At 40.5% G+C, this 22,939-nt stretch overlaps 1 protein-coding gene across 1 annotated transcript in view; it reads left to right on the top strand.

The window, feature by feature from the left end:
* LOC141103513 (uncharacterized) overlaps positions 1-22,939 on the top strand; it is a 60,648-nt gene that overhangs the window by 32,988 nt on the left and 4,721 nt on the right. The window contains exon 2 of the mRNA XM_073593187.1: positions 22,759-22,887. The gene's annotated coding sequence lies outside the window, so the exon portion shown is untranslated. The remainder of the gene's footprint in view (positions 1-22,758; positions 22,888-22,939) is intronic.

Raw genomic sequence — 22,939 nt, 5'->3', positions numbered from 1 at the left:
CCAGAAATTATTGCATCAGATATAATTCCGATTCCGTGGTCTGACCATAATGCAGTATACACTACTATAGCCTCAGCCATACCAAAAGCGCATGACCCAACGTGGTACTTACCGGACATAATGCTCAAACACCCACTACATCAGATGGCCATTGAACAAGCTTTAAAGGAATACATATCAATCAATAATACAACAGACATCTCCCCAATAACACTGTGGGAAGCTCATAAGCCTGTCTTGCGTGGTACAATACAAAGACAAATGGCACTATTTAAACGGGAACGCAAAATCTAGCAAAAAAACTAGAACTCAATTTTAATGCAGCCTACATATTATTTCAAGATAATCCATCTCAGAGTACAAAATCTCATCTGGAAAAATCTAGATTGGAATATGATCTATTTCTCACTGAGTCAGTTGATAAATCCCTCAAACGCTCCAAACACAATTTCTACATGAATACAAACAAACCAGGTACATATTTGGCTCGGGCATTAAATTCAACTAACAAATCTTTCAAACCAATACGTTTGAAATTATCAAAAAATGTTTACACTTGTAATCCAGTTAAAATAGTCCATAAATTTCACTCACATCTCGCAACTTTATATAAAACAAACAATGAATTTAATCCTACAGAGGCTGAATCCTTCTTCTCACAAATAACCTTACCTGAGTTATCTCAGAATCAAAAAAGCAGTTTGGATGAGCCTATAACTATAGATGAAGTTGCTAACGCCATAAAAGACCTAAAACTTAACAAAAGACCAGGCCCAGACGGCTACTCGGCTTTATACTATAAAACATTCTCAGAAATACTCTCTCCCATTCTCACTGAAACGTTTAACAAACTTCTAGATGGACATTCTTTTCGGCAAGAAACACTAATGGCAATTGTTTGTATGATCCCAAAACCCCTTTCTGATGATACTTCCTGTGTGAATTATCGGCCTATCTCTCTGTTAAACCTCGATATTAAATTATTAGCAAAAATAATAGCAAAACGCCTTAATAGCATTATAGGAAAATTAATACATAGAGATCAAGTAGGCTTCATGCCAAATAGACAGGCAGGCGATAATATACGCAGGGCAGTGTTATTGGCACATATTGCTAAAAAACGGAAAATCCCTTTATGTTTTCTATCTCTCGATATTAAGAGGGCATTTGACACAGTATCCTGGCAATATATGCAATATTCATTACAAAAATGGGGTTTTGGACCCCACTTTTTAACATGGATCAAAGCATTATATAATAAACCCAAAGCCTATATAAAATATGCTGGATACAAATCTGAAGCCTTTAATATCGAAAGAAGTACCCGACAGGGTTGCCCATTATCTCCCTTATTATTTACCCTTATACTCAAACCCATGGCCCAATACATCAGAACAAACCAAACTATAACTGGCATTGAAGTAGGAGGTATTACACACAAATGTATATTTGCAGACGATATATTACTTTTTCTATCATCACCACAGGTCTCTGGTCCTAACTTAATACCAGCTCTTGATGGATTTGCAGCCCTATCCGGCCTTATGATTAATCCTAAGAAATGCCTAGTGCTTAATATTTCACTCACAAACATGGAATTGATCCCGGCTAGGGCTGCACTCCCTTTCACATGGGCAGAAAAATCAATCCCATATCTTGGAATTCATTTAACAGCATCTCATTCTGACTTATTCTCAACCAATTATCCTCCTGTATTAAGACAGATCACAAATCTAATAAAACAATGGTCGCAACTTCCTTTATCCTGGATAGGGAAGATTAATGCAATCAAAATGACTATTCTACCCAAATTGCTTTATCTATTCAGAGTCCTCCCTATTCCAATTCCTTCCTATTTTTTGAGAATAGTACAAAAAAGTGCAACTTCGTTTATATGGGGCTCTTCTAAACCACGTATACCTATACACACACTACATCTTCCCAAAAATAAAGGAGGCCTGGGATACCCTAATTTTACTAACTACTACAGAGCAGCACATTTGGCCAGTGTGTCCAAATACCATGCAAAACAGGAAATCCCATTATGGGTATTTATAGAGGCTTCAGAAAATGACCCTCTATTAATATCAAATTTATTATGGCTTGATCCTAAAGACCGCTTTAAAATTCATAATCCCATAACTAAACACTTCTTATCTCTCTGGGATAAACTAAAAACCAAATATCAGTTACAATCTCCACACAATCCTCTCCTTTCTTTTATCAGAAATCCGGCCTTTTATCCGGCATGGATCTACCCAAATTCTTTTAAAGCTTGGACAACATCAGGCATACACTAAATGACTTCATAGCATCTAAATCATTCCTTTCATTCCCATCGCTTAGAGAAAAATATGATCTACCAAACTCTGAGATATTTAGATATCTCCAAATCAAAAATTTCTATACACCATTCCTAAAGGGGGATACACCATTATCCCAATTATCCATTTTTGAATCAATCTGTACAAAAGATCCATTTGCTAAAGGTACAATTTCATCACTTTATAATCAATTATATGGAGTAGCAAATCTTAATAGACCCTCTTACGTTCAGAGGTGGGAGGAGGACCTGGGACGAACTTTAGAAGACACGGACTGGTCTAACATATGGCTCACATCTAAGTCATCTTCACCCAACATCTTAGCACTGGAGACAAATTATAAAGTCCTAACTCGCTGGTACCTTGTACCCGCTAGAGTGGCAAAATATTCACCTAATACCTCAGCTCTTTGTTTTCGAGGATGCCCAGAAATAGGCACATATTTACACATATGGTGGACGTGCCCAGTAATCCAAACCTTCTGGAAGGAAGTCTTCGTGATTGCATCTAAAATATTTAAAAAAATAATACAACCAGATCCACATTTAACTTTACTTAATCTAAAACCGGAATGGTTAACACTCTCTCAATTCAAACTTATGATCCAACTAATAACGGCTGCAAAACAAACAGTGGCCAAGGCATGGAAATCTCCTACATTGGTACTAGCAGAAACAATTCACAGAATGAATAATACAATGTCCCATGCTAAGATGGTAGCCATCGATCAAAATCAAATTCCAAAATTTGAAAAACTTTGGCATCCTTGGATAAAACAACAGTTCCTGTCAAACTTCAATGACTCTGTCCTGTTGCCGTGGTAACAGATTAAATGACTTACAGAGACACCCATTCTAAGGCTTCAAAGAGAACTAAAAAGAATAATAAACTGACGAGCGGGACAACCTTGTGGACCATACCTCTACCTTTCAACCCTTTTTCTTCTTTTTCTTTCCTTTTCTCCACCTTACGATTAAAGCTCATTATCAGAATTTATTTGACCTATATACACTCTACTTGTAAACAATATGTATAGTAGGTATAAATCATTTAAATACCTACAAAAGTAACTAAGGAAATGATATATATCTTTAATTTAGGTTTACGTAAACCCAATGTTTAATATTTGAAATTTCATTATATTTACCTATAGAAACCCTACTGTAAAACAATGAGCTTACTTTATAGATCCTTGTAAACTTACTTTATGTATCTTTATAACATTGTATACTCAATAAACTTCTTTTGACAAGGAAAATATCAGTAGTGTTCAAAATGTTACAATAAACTACACATAATAGAAAACTCACCATTGCGCAATATATAAAAGTAAAAATCATTAAAACTAAAATGTCAAACCAACCAACTTCCACTTTACAATACATTTACAATACATTGATAGTTAATATTGATATTGATATTTGATATTTAAAATTCTAAAAGATTTTAAAAACTTTTATAGAGCCACACAAAGAAATTTGTTTCTAAGGTTAGATGCAAAGATTTATATAATAAATTTATTCAATTAGCGATCCGAAATAAAACAATTTAAGTCAAACTCTACATTTTAGACCCATGGGCACTGCCACCTTAGTTTCATATACCCAGTATGATTCTCTACGGCTGAGTTGTTACCCCCCTCCAATGTTTCTTAACTCTCTCAACACCCCAAAATTTGAGGTATCTGGGGTCACCATTATGAAACAATTTAAAATGCTTAAAAACGTTATGGGTTATGGGTCCTTTCTTAATATTATTAACATGTTCCTTAATTCTAACATGTAACAGTCTGGAAGTTCTACCTACGTATTGCAAGCCACACTCGCATTCCAACATATATACAACTCCTGTAGTCGTACAAGTAATCAACTCTTTGATTTTATAGGTCTTATTGGTGACAGATGCCACAAAATCCTATCTTTTCTTCATATTGCCTCTGGCCTGTCTACAGGCTGGGCATCGCCCGCATGCATAGAAGCCAGTCATAAAGGAAAAGATCCTATTCTCTACTTGGGTAGGGGGGTCAATTACCCCTGGCGCCAATCTATCCCTGAGCGTGGGTGCCTTCCTGTAGATGAACTGAGGCCTTTCGGGGAGGACCGGACCCAAAATCCTGCCCTGCTTTAATATTGGCCAATGTCTCTGGATAATTTTTTCAAACTTTTTATACTGGATGTTGTAGTCCAGAACCATCTTCATATTAGTAGAGGTATTTGCATTCTTATGTGATACATTGGAAACCAAAATCTTCCTATCCATTTTTCTTACCATTTCCATCTCCTTCTCAAGGCCTAATCTATCATACCCCTTCTTCCGGAATTGGGTTGACAGGACCTGAACTGGACAAAGAAATCTTCCTCTGAGGTGCAGTTCTGTCGTAGACGAATAAACTGACCTCTGAGTATGTTACATAGCCATTTGGTATGATGACAACTCCCCAATGGAATGAAAGAATTCTGATCCGTCGGCTTAAAATGGTTGATCATCTTAAAGGTATCACCTGCTTTAAAAATTTCTAGATCGAGGAAGACTGTCCGCTCAGTACTAATGTTCCAAGATAAAAAATTATTTTTGTTGTTGGCATTTAATTTATTCATAAATACCACTAAACCAGATCTTTCACCCTTCCAAATCATAATTAAATCATCAATATACCTGTGGTAGCATACTAGCTCAGGGGGTTGGTTTTTAAACACACATTCCTCCTCCCAGTGGGCCATAAATAGATTGGCCACACTGGGAGCAACCCGGTCCCCCATCGCAATTCCCCTTGTCTCAGTGAAGAACTGCCTGTTGTACCAAAAGTAATTTCTCGACAGACAAAAACTTAGACAACTGATTGGGGTGGAGCCGGCAGCCGGAGCTGATGGAGCAGTGAGGAGAGAGCTCCGTCACACCAAGTGCTTAGAAGCTACTAACAGCGGCTGATAGTGAGCTGACAACGGCCACATGAATGGCGGGAACAGCAGGGAACTGAGCCGCACTAATGGCTAAACGAAAGGAGAGAGAGGCACCGCGGAAGCTGACCAACTTCTATACGACGGTCCCAGCTAGCCTGTCACAAGATGGCGCTGGCGCGACATCTCCTCACAGCAGATAGGCATGTTCTAAAGCCGGTGAGTCATCTGACATTAACACCGCTCTGAACCCTCCACACTCAGCCTCAAATAGCCCCATTAAACAAAAGAGAAAGCTAAACTCCCCAGATGATACTGATGCTGTACAAATCAATGAGGAAAGTGACATGGAACACACTAATGAGTACAGTTAGAAGCTGGATGCTCTCCCGAAATCAGGTCTGCCCCTGACAGATGTTACCATGAAAGAGATGATTCTCACATTAAGGGGGCCATACAACAAGACATCACTAATGTAATATGCTCCATACATAAGGAAATGACTGCACTAGGTAACAGGTTAGATTACATAGAAACTAAAATGGACGATTTCTCAGAAGCCCATAATGAGTTAGTGGATGCGCATGTGGATGTGGAGGATGAGCTTAAAGCCCTCAGGTTAAAGGTCGCTGACCTCGAGGACCGTTCACAAAGAAACAACGTGAAATTTCGGGGGGATCCCCGAATCTGTGAAACCAGCTGATTTAAGCTCATTCCTCCAACAACATATGATGAAAACTCTACCATCCCTATCGCCTGCAGATGTCATCATTGATAGGGCCCACAGGCTGCACAAGCCCCTGCACCTCCCAGAGAGAATTCCTAGAGATATCATTGCTAGGATTCACTTTTTCCATATAAAGGACCAACTCATGCGGTTTTCTAGGCAAAACAACCTCCCGGACCCATACACAGGGATGTCCCTATATGCTGACCTCTCACAAGCCACCATGTCAGCCAGGAACAACCTGATCCCGATTACTAAATCTCTGCGGAATCACAAGATATTGTATCGATGGGGGCTTCCCAGCCAAACTATTAATTACTCAGGGCAACAAATCTTACACCATCTCATCCTTAGAAAAAGGCCTGGAATTGCTGAACAAGTGGAGAATTCTCCCTGGCGAGAACAACTATAAATACGATGGATGACCGTACTTCTCCGTCTACATGCGAAGAAATCTACCCGCCCAAACTTTGGCGAACCCACCTTGAGGCATCACCCTAAACACCAAGCTTCACTAAAGCTAATGCAAGTAGCACTGGATGTACGGCTGTACCGGAAGATAAATACATGACTTTACCCCACTCGGTTTTCTGGGATAATCCCAAATTCACCCAGTTATTGTTGACTGTTCTATTGTTTTCAATTCCAGCTCTCTCAGTTCTTTTACTTACTTCTCCATCTTACTGGAGCTTTCCACTCACAGGTATGTCAAGCAGACAATCCCTTACCATTGTCCTTGAGGCTCTAACTCTCTTCCTGCAAATACCGACTTGCACCATTAGATGGCTCCTAAGCACCACAAAAGAAATTAATGTCTCTTAGACTAATGTCTCTCAATACTAGAGGACTCAACAGCCCATTTAAACGCAGAATGATGTGGAACACAGCCCTGCAGAAAAACTGCGACATTCTCTGTGTGCAGGAAACACACTTTTCAGAACTGAGCGTGCCAAAATGCACCCACATCAGATTCCCACACATTTTTACAGCAAATAACTCTTGCAAACGCAATGGAGTATTAATAGCCATTAAGGACTCTATCACTTTTAAACTTCTAGAGCAATACACTGCTTGCCTTGGTAGGTATGTTATCTTGATTGGTAACTATATTCAGGTGCGCTACTAATGTCACAAACAAACGGACTGAGGGAACTCCCTCAGCCTGGATGTGTATGTGAATTATACCTTAGAGCAACAATAGTAAATAACAAAAAAATTATAACAACACAAATGTTGGGTATTGCACCTTCCAGTGAGGTAATATGTTAATGATTACAATGTAGCAAAAAAGTCCAATGAAGGAATAGATAGTTGAAGGAAGACAAAGAAAGTCCTGCAACATAAATATATGTGTATGCTTCCTGGGTAAATTAATCCTTTCTCTGTGAACCAGACTCTTGTGATAGAATGAGAAAAGGTGGCCACTTACCAGATCCTTGGGACCCCTATCACGGGGGTCTTATGGGCTCATAGAGTATCCAGGAACAGCTGATAAGATCCTCTTACTCAGTCATCCAGCCACCACTGGCATCAAGGTAGCAGTGTAAAGAAATCCCATACACTGGAGCAGCTGATCAGATGGAACAGCTGATCGGATCACACAGACTCACTGCTTCACAGGCGCTGTTTAGTTCTATGCAGCTGGACTGTCTTCAATAATGACTCTCGCCATATATGAATTAAAAAAACAGGAGAAACTCCATAGTGTAACAGGTAAAAACTTCTTTAATAAAACAAAGACATGGCCGGCATCCAAAATGTTAGCAGAAAATCAAAAAATACGCATGCATTCCTTTGAGGCTTCATAAAGTTAGTGTAATAAGGTTAATGATACTTACTTTCTCTGGTGTGTCCGATATCGGATGTCTTACCTTGTCTACAAACAAATCTTTCCCCTTTTATGCATTCACATGCATCCCGTTTGAGGCCCTATAAAGTTAGTACACACGTTTAATGATATCTACTCTCTTTGGTTTGTCCGATATCGGATGTCTCACCTTGTCTACAACAAGATTTCCCTCCGTGAATGAATGACATGCGATGTCCCAGCATAAATGCTTTGATTAACATCAAATCTATTCCATTATGTGTATTAGCTGGTGGCATCCATTTATTATTTATATATATATATATATATATATATATATATATATATATATATATATATCTGTTTTGGTTCCAAATGTCATTTTGTGTAGTTATGATCTTACTTAACACAATAATTGAGGTTGCCGTTTTTTATGAAATTTACAAGATTTGGAGCAATACCAAGTTCTTTTAACTTCTATGTATAAATTTTAATATGTTTTTATATATAACTTTTTGATTATTCATTTTTTTTCCGGCAAGTGTTATTGTGGTAGTGTGACTGCTTTCATTACATATATCTGGCACAGCATATTAACACTTACAGACCCTTAATGGATTTGATCACACTGTGAACTGATTGGGTAATTATCCCAATCTTGTTTCCGGTGTCATCCTGCCTGCTGAGATACTTAAAAAGGTGTGGTGTGTGATGTCTGGTTTCAGCCTCCTTTCCCAGTCGATGCCTCTTACGTAGAAACGCAGCGTAGGGGGAGCCAAGAAACCTGATGTCACCACATAGCAGCTGACTAGCCTGAATGCAGCAGTGTCGCTAAAACTTTCCGTATTTTTTGATTTTCTGCTAACATTTTGGATGCCGGCCATGTCTTTGTTTTACTAAGAAGTTTTTACCTATTACACTATGGAGTTTCTCCTGTTTTTTTAATTCACATACGGCGAGAGTCACTATTGAAGACAGTCCGGCTGCATAGAACTAAACAGCGCCTGTGAAGCAGTGAGTCTGTGTGATCTGATCAGCTGTTCCATCTGATCAGCTGCTCCAGTGTATGGGATTTCTTTACACTGCTACCTTGATGCCAGTGGAGGATCCCGGGTGGATGGATGACTGAGTAAGAGGATCTTATCAGCTATTCCTGGATACTCTATGAGCCCATAAGACCCCCGTGATAGGGGTCCCAAGGATCTGGTAAGCGGCCACCTTTTCTCATTCTATCACAAGAGTCTGGTTCACAGAGAAAGGATTAATTTACCCAGGAAGCATACACATATATTTATGTTGCAGGACTTTCTTTGTCTTCCTTCAACTATCTATTCCCTCATTGGACTTTTTTGCTACATTGTAATCATTCACATATTACCTCACTGGAAGGTGCAATACCCAACATTTGTGTTGTTACAATTTTTTTGTTATTTACTATTGTTGCTCTAAGGTATAATTCACATACACATCCAGGCTGAGGGAGTTCCCTCAGTCCGTTTGTTTGTGACATTAGTAGCGCACCTGAATATAGTTGCCATATTGCTAAAACTGAAAATTCCGTTTTTTTTAAGGTTGAAGCACTTTTTGTCATTTGTTATATTTCACTCACTGGATAGTTTATTGTTTGTTTATTTATATAGTTTTTTGTAATCTAAAGAAAATAATTTCACTTTATATGTGCAGAATTGTGTGGAAATAGTCTGCTGTTCACTTTTGAACCCTCATCACATTTTAAATAAGATAACAATTTTGGGGTTAGCGCAGATTTTTTGCGATATATGTTATCTTGATTGCTGAAATCAATAACGATACATATAGGTTGGTAAATATATATGCTCCCACGAAAAGACCAATGAGACTTATACACAAAACCTTAAAAAAGGCTAAATGTTTGCGAAAAGGCAAATTATTGATATGTGGAAATTTCAATGTACTTTTGAATGACGAAATGGACTCCTCCTCTGTGGGGAGGAGGCGCAGACCATCCCTGGGCCGTTACTGCCTCTCAGAAGAGCTATATGACCCATGGCGATGCCTCCACACCACAGAGAGGGACTATACGTACTTCTCACCACTACATAAAAGTTACTCCAGAATTGACTTCTTTCTTACAGATAAGTTCACCTTACAAAATGGGTCAAAGCGAATATTCATAATATCACCTGGTCTGACCATGCCCCCATTACGATAGACATTATGGATACCTGCAAAGCCAACCTCTCACCCCTATGGCGTAACAACACCTACCTTCTTTCTCTACCCCAAATTAGGGAGGAAATACAAACAAAATTAGAGGAATATTTTACATTAAATGAACACCGGGGGACTCGCCCTAGCACAGTATGGTGCGCACACAAGGCCTTCTCTAGGGGGGTGCTTATACAAATAGCTGCTAGAGAGAAAAGAAAAAAATGCGGCATATAGAACGACTACATAAAAGCATCTCGGATCTGGAGACCAGACACAAACAATCGCCCAATCACTCCCTACTCCTCCAACTAAACACCTGCAGGGAAGAACTAAAACAAACACTACAACATGATTATGATTTATACTTTAAAAGGCTTAAACTCTCATACTACTCCCAGAGTAACAAAGTGAGCAAACTTTTAGCCTCACAAATTTAAAAAATGTCATACCAGGGCAAATATCTCAGTGCTTAAACACCATGAGAACAATAAATTATATACCAACCCCAAAGATATAGCAAATGCCTTCAAAGACTACTATGACTCTCTATACAATCTTAACCAGGATAAGAACATTTATCAGCCCACAGATAAAGATATCACTGCTTTTCTCCAAAGATTAATCTTCCCGCGATAGATGCGAACACACTACATACTTTGAACAGGCCGTTCACTGAAGCTGAAATTGAGGATGTGATCAAATGTCTCCCAAAAAATAAATCCCCCGGATCAGATGGTTTCTCAGCAGAGTATTATCAAGCATTCTCCCCCCTTCTGATTCCCAGATTAGTAGAAGTTTTTAATAAAGCAGCAGAATCAGGTAGCTTCCCAAAGGAAATGTTACAGGCCATAATTGTAACTATATCAAAAACAGGAAAAGACCCCTCCCATCCCCAAAACTTTAGACCCATTTCCCTATTGAACTCAGATCTCAAAATATATGCCAAAGCAATCGCCAATAGATTATTAGATATCACCCCCACCCTCGTAGGCCTAGAACAGGTGGGATTTGTTAAAGGCAGACAAGCCCCAGATAGTACCAGAACGATGATAAATGTAATAAGACACGCTGAAATAACTCGCACTCCCAGTATATTTGCAGCCTTAGATGCAGAAAAGGCATTTGATAGGGTGCACTGGAAATACCTATCGGAAACACTCACTAAATTCGGTCTAAAAGGATTTGTTCACATGGCCATAATGTCCCTATATTCTATCCCCACAGCCAAAGTATATACCTCAGGCATGCTATCCAACCCCTTCAACCTGACCAACGGTACGCGTTAAGGATGTCCACTATCCCCAATTGTATTTTCTCTAGCTATTGAACCGCTAGCAGAACTCATAAGGAACAATACTGACATCCACGGTCTCACAGTAGGACAGAAGATCCACAAAATCGGGCTTTTTGCCGATGATGTCATACTAACACTATCTAAGACTGAATCTTCCTTACACACAGTTGAAAAAATCCTACATGAATTTGGAAGAATGACTTACCATAAGAACAACACCACTAAATGCTACGCTCTTCCGTTAAACCTCTCCACAAAAAATATATCCAAACTTCAAGAGATATTCCCTTGCACCTGGGATCTACCCTCTATCACATATCTGGGTATACAACTGACTCCCCCTACCTCTAATCTGTACACCACCAATTATCTACCCCTCCTATCACAAATACAGAAGGAATTCATCCAATTATCAAAGATTCACTTAACATGGGTGGGACGCATTGCAGCTTACCAAATGCAAACACTCCCCAAATTGCTCTACCTCTTTAGAACTCTCCCAATTCCCATGCCTCAAAAATTCTTTACCGACATAGCCTCAAGCCTGAATAAATTTATCTGGCTAAACAAAAAACCCAGGGTAGCCCTAGCCACTCTTTATAAACATAGGAAACTAGGAGGTGGAGGACTACCCAACACCCATGCTTATTACCAAGCGTCTTTACTGGACCAGGTGAAATACTGGTTCTCTTCCCAGGAGGATAATCTATGGTCTCACATTGAACGTGCCATCACCCCGGGACACGACCTAACAGCACTGCTAATGGCCTCTACTATTTATCACAAACCATTTACACCATCCTACCCTACCATACAAGCAACACTCACAGCCTGGTCATTATTGATCAGCAAGCAATTCCCTAATGAAACACTCTTTCAACTCAACATACCCCTAACGACCTATGAATTTCTTATACAAAAATTTTCCACACACCACTGGAAACAAAAAGGCCTCCACTTCTGTACGGAAGATATAGTGAACCCAACTACCCTAGATAACCTTATGAACCTGCAAATTAACCACCACAAACAAAACCATCCAATCCCAAATACGAAAACCCCACTTTCCATTTTGTACTGAACAAACACAACCCCAGTACTAAAGGCATATCCTTATGCTATAAATTTTGTAACTCCCAATCCTCCCACATTAAAATACCAACGATGGAGAAATGGTAAACTGAGCTGCAAATGTCTTACACTTTACCACAATGGCTGCTAGCAATAAAGCACAATAGTACCTCTTCGGCCTGTGTTGACCACTGGGACAACTTCCACAAAATGCTCCACAGATGGTACTTGACTCCCATGCGTTTACATACAATAAACCCCACAATATTGCCACTATGTTGGAGAGAATGCTATCACAAGGGCAACCTCCTACATATCATGTGGCATTGTAAAGCCCTACACACCTTCTGGAAAGATGTGTTCTCCCTACTATCGAAAACTACCAATACTATATGTACACCCTCTCCAGCACTAGCTTTATTAAGCATAGGGATAGAATCCCCCCCCACATAGGAAAGTGATAATACACATTCTGTTTGCAGCACGCATCTCTATAGCAAAAAGGTGGAAGACAACTTCTCCCCCCAACCTCAAAGAAGTTATTGCTAGAGTGAAATCACAAAGCCTTATGGAAAAAAATGCTAGCACATAAGGAAGGCAGGATACACACTTATTTTAAGTATTGGGATAGTTGGTTAACCATCCAAGATAACCTCTAGTGTTGAGTTTGATGATACCTACTGCACTCAATTATTGAAACATACAGCGCATCTAAGGTGCTTTACCAGTCACAGGACTAAAGGATTTACGGCTAGAACTATAAACGTGAAGACTTACTATGGTTGTTATTAAGATTTAGTACAAACAATTTGTATTTCAGATAATACAAACTAGGAAAGGTTAGAGTTAGTATTACTTGGTTCCGAAACTAAAGTATTGGTTATACTACATGATCTACTTAAAATGACCGCCTTCCGGGTCGCAAATACAGTTCCTCAGAGAATATCTGGTAAGCCTGCTCACAGAATGCTCCCAAATGGGGTGACAGGCTTCTCCCTCCAATGCCGAATACTCAAACTGTTTTATGGGGAACCCTGATGTTCTATGTGTTCTCAACTGTTGATGTAATGAACCGAGGATACTCAATTTTACTTTTGTTTTTTGTTTTTTGCTCCATGTAAATCTGTATTCCTTTCTTTTCTGTACAACTACTTTGTATTCAACTACTCTGTATATCTTGTATAACATGAAAATCTAATAAAAATTCTCAAAGTTAAAAAAAAAAACTCAGACAACTCAAAATAAATTTCTTATGTTTCCTCGGGAGGTCAGATGACAGAAATGCCCCATCTGGCCGAAGATAAAGTGTCTTCATGACTAATAATAGTATACAGCAAACTCACATCCGCTGTGATTAGGAAACTTGATGGGGAGGCTTTAAGGCTCTCTAGAATCGGAATAATATGTTTCGTATGTTTTAGGAATGCCTCAGTATTGATCACCATGGGTTGGAGAAAAGTGTCAATGTACTGACCCAGTCTGGATGAGACCGAGTCGATACCATTGACGATTGGTCTCCCTGGTGGATTATGAGTATCCGTATGCATCTTGGGTAAAAAGTAAATTATCGGGGTTCTACAAAAGAGGGCGTCTAAAATAGAGCCCCTTTTTTTTGAGTACACCAACTTGTTTACCCTTTTTGATCAGAACATGCAACTCCTCTTTAAATTGAAACATTGGGTCCTTAGATAATATACTGTAAGGGCTATTATCCCCAAGCAGATTCTCCATCTCATTCCTATAGTATGCTTTACTTGAGAATGACCAATCCTCCTCCCTTATAAGCTGGTCGAATTACTAGGTCCTTTTTGGTTTCCAATAATTCAATACCTTTTTTAATATAAAAGGGATTATTGGCCTTACGGACTACCAAATTTTCAAGGTCCTTAGCCACCATGTTTTTAAAAACATCCATGTGTTTAGTATCCACATTTGGAGGATTAAAAACTGGCCTATTACGGAGGTTTGAATTTACCAGATGTTTGAGAAATCCTAACTGATGAACTAGAGGGGTTAGAAATAAAATATTTCTTAATACTGAGGCCCCTAATGTATTTCTGTATACTAATATACGTTTGAAATTTATTTAGGTTACTTGTGGGAGCAAACTTTAAACCCCTATCCAAAATACCCGAATTTCATCGTCGGTTAAGGGGGTCCCACTAACATTATATATTTTTGTGCCTGTAGGGGTCTTGTTCTTTTGAACTCTCCTGTCCCCTCTCCTTCCTCTCTGAGTTTTCTTTTCCGTTGCTGGCCATTGTTGTCGATGCTGTGTTGTGGTGGGGGGAGGCTCCCCTGCCATCCCCCCGGGTTGGGAGACATGGGTGGAGCGCCCCTGCCCATTCCTCACGGGGGTCCCCGAAAATCCCCTCCCCTTTGGGGACCTCGATATTGTAATGGGGAAAATCGGTTATAGGTGGGAATCCGATTGACATACTGGGGGGGAAATCTTCCCCGATTAGTATAAGAATCTTGGAAGTCTGATGCATGTTGGTAGTTGTTCTGAAAGGAGGAACCCTCCCTAGGGTCATGATAATTATGAAGGGGGGTGTTATATGTATAATGTCTATGCGGGATGGGTGTGAGCCCCCCCATTACCTCTCCCCCTCCGATTTTTACCACTTTTGTTATGGATCACCTGATAGTGTCCATCTCCTGGTGGTGTACCCACTTCGTTATAAGTGTATGTAACATTTCCTATGGGGGGTGGGTATTGGTGTGTTCATATCTCCTGGGTTAATCGGGACTGGGTGATTAGGGATCATGGCTGGATCAACTGAACTCATTTGCCATTTATAAATGTTCCCTTTGTCAAAATCTTCAAAGTCCCTAATAAATATTTTCTTTTTCTTATTCTGTGTATCACAATCCCATTTTACTGATCTATTTTTTAGTTCAGTAGATAATTTAAGAAATTCTTCAGTATCTTTATTATATTCTTTAGTTCACAAATCTGAATCTCTAAGGATTTAATTTTCCTCTGTTTACGTAGTAATAAAAATTCCATTCATTCCAGGCCTTTTTTAGTAAAGAATTCCCCCCATTCCTTCATGGACTGATCATCCATGAGTCCATCATTTGGGGGCACATCCCATCTAGGGCGTCTAGGAATAAGCTTTGCTGGAATATATTGTTCAAATGATAGCATATCCCACCAAGCTTTCACCTTTTTCTCAAAAACATGTCCAAGTTTTCTAAAGGTGTGTGCCAGTTCATTATATTGTTCAGTTTGCTGTCCCCTGGAAAATATATCCCCTATTATAATTTGTCTTTTTTCCAAATATTGGAATACCTACATAGTTTGCAGCCGGATTGTGGTAAATTGGGAATGTAACCAAAAATAAATTGTGATCAATCAGCGCAAACAAATAACCTAACCTAAGAAGCCGCTATAACACTCAAGGTCAAAATGCAAATCCTCAGTAAAACTTTTAAATCATATATAGTGCAGCGCTAATTAAAAATGTAACTGAATTGATATGGATTATTATAAATGTATAACTTTAAAATCTTCAGAGAGAAAGTCCATGCATGTAAACAAATAAACAGGTAGTTAGGCAGAAAGAGTCCTCAGCTGTGAACACTTGTGCTGGTAAAAATGCTTTTCAATCTTGTGCAGATTCGTGAAAATACCACCAAGCATGCTGGTGGGAGTGTCATGGTCTGGGGCTGCATGAGTGCTGCCGACACTGGGGAGCTACAGTTCATTGAGGGAACCATGAATGCCAACATGTACTGTGACATACTGAAGCAGAGCATGATCCCTTCCCTTGGGAGACTGGGCCACAGGGCAGTATTCCAACATAACGACCCCCAACACACCTCCAAGATGACCACTGTTTGCTAAAGAAGCTGAGGGTAAAGGTTCTCACCTTTGCCCCCACAGCATCTCCCAACCCTTTCACTCTCTTCTTGGATCTCAATAGGTTGATTAGAAATATCACCATCAAACGATATTTCAACATTCAAGACACTAAGAAAGGTAATGGTACCCCAAACATTACCCCAAACACTACTCCATATACTACTAATGACCACGCTGAAAGCAGTACTACTACAGAAGACTCCTCCACCCTAGGACCCGCAGAACTCATAGCCCTAGACCAGTTAGAAGATCTCTACATTGACGACCAGATTGAATCTCTAACTCAACATCCAGCCACCTCTCCACCCATCCTACACACTAATTTCAAACTGAAATCTATCTTTTATCCCACATTTGCTAAAGGACCATACGTCCAGACCTTCTATCAGGTTGTATATGCTGATATACTACGAATGTGTCAAATGTCCAACTCACGCTCCAATCCACCATCCAACTTAACCCCAGCAGAACGCATGGCCCTTAAATCACTTACCAACAACAGGCAACTGGTTTTTACAATGATGGAGGGTTGGACACAAACAGGAATTCGTTCAGACGAGTCTCCCAATCCCTAATTGTATACAGATAAAACGAAAGTTGTTACTCTTTCAAGGAAAAATGGGATTTTTGTGGGGAGATGGTATGTCTATTTTCAGTAGGCATAGATAAGTAAAGTAATTAAAATTGAATTTTTATTTGAATTATAATTAAAATATACAAAAACAGATTTTGACATATACAAAAGTATGACCATCCAGTGTTGTGTTCAAAATTCATACGTGACTGTCAGCCAACATGTTTCGCAAAGAATTATTCACTTCATCAGGGCATAAATCGACATCACTGATTCATTTGAACTATATAGACAACAGATAGACTAAAATTATATGGTGGTCATGCATAATTATGTAACTACATGAAGTACAAAAATATTTGATCAAAACATTCAATCTGATAGTCTCACCTACTGGTGCAAGTCTAAAATCAAAGCAAACACCACCATTGCCAGGCGTCATCTACTGTACCAACTGGTGCAAAAAATCCAAGGGTGCCAGATCCCAACCGGATAGTGCCAACAGAGGAACTGGACTACACAATAGCAGGGCAAGAGTCTAATAAAGTATATAAAAAAAGCATAGAACTAATAAATTACTAATCCCAGAAAGGGTATAATTATTATGTGCAGTATAACAGTTGTAAGATGTTTTGACTCAACTAATGCAGAAGCATTAATGAATAGGTGAGGTGTAATCATAGCCATGTGTGCTAGAGAATTAATCCTGCATCCTGCATTGTTTCCCTGGAAGCCCAGGTTCTGAATCTGGGGAAGCAACTGTCAGCACTGAGAAGTCCCTCCATACTAAAGGTGAGCCAGGAACGTACACGGCAGGTGCTGGCAGGGGCCAGCACAGAGGCGGGTGGAGACAAAGAGGTGCAGGCACTAGCAAAGAGTAGATGGGTGACAGTCAGGAGGGGTAGAGGGGGAAGTGCCAGGGAGGCCGATCCAGGACTGGAGCATCCCAATAAGTACGCTCCATTGAGTGACATTGGTGAAACCAGTCAGGGACCAGCACTGCTGGAGATGAGGGACTCTCCTAGCTGCCAGGGGAAGAACTCCTCCAGTGAGAGTGGGGGGGCAGCAAAGGGAAAGGAAAGACAGATTCTGGTGGTAGGGGACTCAATTCTTAGAAGGACAGAGAGGGCAATCTGTAACCAAGACCTGAAGCGCCGAACAGTATGTTGTCTACCGGGCGCTCGGGTTCGGCACATCACGGATCTTGTGGACAGATTACTGGGAGGGGCTGGGGAAGACCCGGCTGTCATGGTGCACGTTGGCACCAATGACAAAGTCAGAGGCAGATGGAGTGTCCTAAAGAACGATTTTAGGGACTTAGGAGCTAAATTGAGGAAAAGGACCTCCAAGGTAGTGTTCTCAGGAATACTACCGGTACATCAGGCCACACCAGAGAGGCAGAGGGAGATTAGGGAAGTAAACAAGTGGCTGAAGAGCTGGTGTAGTAAGGAGGGTTTGGGTTCCTGGAGGACTGGGCCGACTTCTCAGTCGGTAACCGGTACTATAGAAGGGACGGACTGCACCTAAATGAGGAGGGTGCAGATCTGCTGGGAATGAAGATGGCCAAAAAGTTAGAGGGGTTTTTAAACTAGGCGATGGGGGGGAGGGTCCAGAGACAGTGATAGCCAGCGCGGAAGATATTCCAGAGGGTAGTATTGGGGGCATTAGTGGTAGGTTAACCAAAGCACAAAAACACAAGGTGAGTATAGTAGCAAGTCCAAGTTGCAATCTTGAAACACCCAATACGAGGACAATATGCGACCGGTCTAAACTATGTGGCATGTTCACCAATGCCAGGAGCCTGGCGGACAAGATGGGTGAACTAGAGATACTGTTGTACAAGGAGGATTTGGATTTTGTGGGAATTTCAGAGACCTGGTTCAACAGCTCTCATGATTGGCTGGCAAACATTCAAGGGTATACCCTATACCGCAAGGACAGAGAGGGTAAAAAAGGGGGAGGGGTATGCCTATATATCAAGAATAATGTACAAGTGAATGTGAGAGATGATATCACTGAGGGGGCTAGGGAGGAGGTGGAATCTTTATGGGTAGAGCTCCAAAGGGATGAAGCTAAGGGGAAAATAATACTGGGAGTATGCTATAGGCCCCCTAACCTAAGGGAGGAAGTGGAGACGGATCTCCTATCACAAATTGGATTAGCAGCAAGGATGGGAAGTGTTATCATAATGGGGGATTTTAATTATCCAGACATAGACTGGGCGGAGGGAACCGCGCATTCATTTAAGGCTCGCCAGTTCCTTAGTGTCTTGCAGGACAATTTTATGGGTCAGATGGTAGACGCACCAACTAGAAATAAAACATTACTAGATCTACTGATTACCAACAATACAGACCTGATAACAGATGTGGAAATACGGGGCAATTTAGGTAACAGCGATCACAGGTCAATTAGTTTCAGTATAAATCACACAAATAGGAGACATGAAGGGAAAACAAAGACACTGAATTTCAAAAGAGCCAACTTCCCTAAACTACAAACCTTGCTAAAAGGCATAAATTGGGATAAAATATTAGGAACAAAGAATACGAAGGAGAGATGGGTTTGCTTTAAGAGCATATTAAATAAGGGCATTAGCCAATGTATCCCATTGGGTAATACATTTAAAAGAGCGAACAAACATCCTGGATGGCTTAACTCCAATGTAAAAATGCATATAAAAGCAAAGGAGAAGGCTTCAAAAAATACAAGGTTGAGGGATCATCCACAGCATTCAGAATTTATAAAGAATGCAATAAGAAATGTAAGGGTGCAATTAGGATGGCTAAGATAGAACATGAAAGACACATAGCGGAGGAGAGCAAAAAAAATCCCAAGAAATTCTTTAAGTATGTAAACAGTAAAAAAGGGAGGACAGACCATATTGGCCCCATAAAGAATGAGGAAGGACATCTGGTTACAAAGGATGGGGAGATGGCAAAGGTATTGAATTTATTCTTCTCCTCAGTCTTCACGAGTGAATCGGGGGGCTTCAGTAACCAAAACTGCAGTGTTTATCCTCATGACACAACACAGGAAGCACCTACATGGTTAACAGAAGACGGAATTAAAATTAGACTTGAGAAACTTAACATTAATAAATCACCGGGACCAGATGGCTTGCATCCGAGGGTACTTAGGGAACTCAGTCAGGTGATTGCCAGACCGTTGTTCCTAATTTTTACAGACAGTCTATTGACTGGAATGGTACCAGCTGATTGGAGAAAAGCCAATGTAGCACCAATATTTAAAAAGGGCCCAAAAAACATCCCTGGGAATTACAGACCAGTTAGCCTAACATCAATAGTATGTAAACTCTTGGAGGGGATGATAAGGGACTATATACAAGATTTTAGTAATAAGAATGATATCATTAGCAGTAATCAGCATGGATTCATGAAGAATCGTTCTTGCCAAACCAATCTATTAACCTTCTATGAGGAGGTGAGTTGCCATCTAGATAAAGGAAGGCCCGTAGACGTGGTGTATCTGGATTTTGCAAAAGCATTTGACACAGTTCCCCATAAACGTTTACTGTACAAAATAAGGTGCGTTGGCATGGACCATAGGGTGAGTACATGGATTGAAAACTGGCTACAAGGGCGTGTTCAGAGGGTGGTGATAAATGGGGAGTACTCAGAATGGTCAGGGGTGGGTAGTGGGGTTCCCCAGGGTTCTGTGCTGGGACCAATCCTATTTAATTTGTTCATAAACGACCTGGAGGATGGGATAAACAGTTCAATCTCTGTATTTGCAGAGGATACTAAGCTAAGCAGGGCAATAACTTCTCCGCAGGATGTGGAAATCTTGCAAAAAGACCTGAACAAATTAATGGGGTGGGCGACTACATGGCAAATGAGGTTCAATGTAGAAAAATGTAAAATAATGCATTTGGGTGGCAAAAATATGAATGCAATCTATACACTGGGGGGAGAACCTCTGGGGGAATCTAGGATGGAAAAGGACCTGGGGGTCCTAGTGGATGATAGGCTCAGCAATGGCATGCAATGCCAAGCTGCTGCTAATAAAGCAAACAGAATATTGGCATGCATTAAAAGGAGGATCAACTGCAGAGATAAAACGATAATTCTCCCGCTCTACAAGACTCTGGTCCGCCCGCACCTGGAGTATGCTGTCCAGTTCTGGGCACCAGTCCTCAGGAGGGACGTACTGGAAATGGAGCGAGTACAAAGAAGGGCAACAAAGCTAATAAAGGGTCTGGAGGATCTTAGTTATGAGGAAAGGTTGCGAGCACTGAACTTATTCTCTCTGGAGAAGAGACGCTTGAGAGGGGATATGATTTCAATTTACAAATACTGTACTGGTGACCCCACAATAGGGATAAAACTTTTTCGCAGAAGAGAGTTTAATAAGACTCGTGGCCACTCATTACAATTAGAAGAAAAGAGGTTTAACCTTAAACTACGTAGAGGGTTCTTTACTGTAAGAGCGGCAAGGATGTGGAATTCCCTTCCACAGGCGGTGGTCTCAGTGGGGAGCATTGATAGCTTCAAGAAACTATTAGATAATCACCTGAATGACCGCAATATACAGGGATATGTAATGTAATACTGACACATAATCACACACATAGGTTGGACTTGATGGACTTGTGTCTTTTTTCAACCTCACCTACTATGTAACTATGTAACTATCTCCCAAAATGGGAGGATATCTTGATCCCTGACTTCTGGCTTGGCTGACTATCCATTCCGGTTACTGAACTTTGGCTATGTTTTGACTATGTTTGTTCTTTTTACTTTTATTATTAAACAAATGTGATTTAACTGTACTTCTGTCGTGGCCTGATTTCATGGTCTCTGACAAAATACCTCTCTAGTCTAACATCAAACTGTCCCCATAAAGATGGATCATAACTGCAAAGAAGTCCTATAAGTAATCTTCTGATTAGCACATCATTGTAGTGACATAGCATCCAAAAGAGCTCTACACATTTCGTGGATTTATCCACTCATCAGGAGCAGATGCAAAGTGCATATAACTAATATCTGCAACGAGATACATAATTGTCAATAATATAATCTAATAGTTGGCCAAGGAGAGGTGGAGAGAAGAGGGGGGAAGGGAATAAAGAAAAACGCCCCCATTTTTATATAAGTTCAAAATTTGGTACTGAGAGCTGATGGCTCTTTGGGGCATCATCTCCGGGAGCTGTGGCAGTATGGTCCATGGCACACAAGTCAATACAAGCAGCAACGAGTGAACATCTATAGGAATGTAGTCCCCAATAGTGATCAGAAGTGATATAATAAGAGCAATGCTAAGTGCAGAGGCCCTAATCCAAGATGGTGCACATTATCCCACCATAGCAAAGACCAAAGAAAATGAGTGTGCCACCGAAGGTAATACTTATATTGAAGTGCAGCCACAGGACCCTCCCAACATCATGCTAACATAGTCCATGAGGGGGCGGCGCCAGCACCTGACTGGCTATTTGTAACTCGGCGATTAGCGCCAATGTATACCCTCACCTGACCGCAGATGGAGAGGTCATGCGCTGACTTGCGGCGTCACATGTGACGTTGCAAGTACGAAGCATGGATCGTGACGTCGATGCGCAATGAGTACTTGCCTGCTACCATGTCTGAAAATAAGTGTCAATATAATCGAATAGTTGGCCAAGGATAGGGGGGAAGAGGGGGAAGGGAATAAAGGAAAACTCCCCCATTTTTACTTACGGATCAACTATACTGTAAGTTCAAAATGTGGTACTGAGAGCTGATCTAATGGTGGCACAGCATAAAGTGTACTCATTTTTTGTGCTAGAACATAATACGAATTCCATCCATGTGCAATCACTCAGCTGATCTACACTTCAGCAGAGAGACATCCAACACTTGTACTTGGCTATATGTGTGTCTTCACATGCTAAGATCCTCCAATTGGTAAAAGGACCTCGCAGGAGGAGACCCACTGTAGTCAGAGTTTTTTTTTCCTAAAAAGTGAAAAACTAATTTCGAATAACTCTTAATTTCTCTTTTATAGCTGCTGTGCAAATGTCCGAACAAAAGGCTTGGAGTCGGCAGAGACATAAGACGCCACCTGTTCATGAGGCCCATTGATTGGAAGTTGCTGGAAAAAGGGAAAGGACGGTCCCCTTTTTCGGTAGGCCCGGTAAGTACACAAATATTTATAGGATGAGGATTCAAAAAGAAGATTGTTACAC

This window comes from Aquarana catesbeiana, linkage group LG07 (assembly GCF_042186555.1).
Source record: "Aquarana catesbeiana isolate 2022-GZ linkage group LG07, ASM4218655v1, whole genome shotgun sequence".
Lineage (NCBI taxonomy): Eukaryota > Metazoa > Chordata > Amphibia > Anura > Ranidae > Aquarana > Aquarana catesbeiana.
This window is presented reverse-complemented; position numbering and strand designations above follow the sequence as displayed.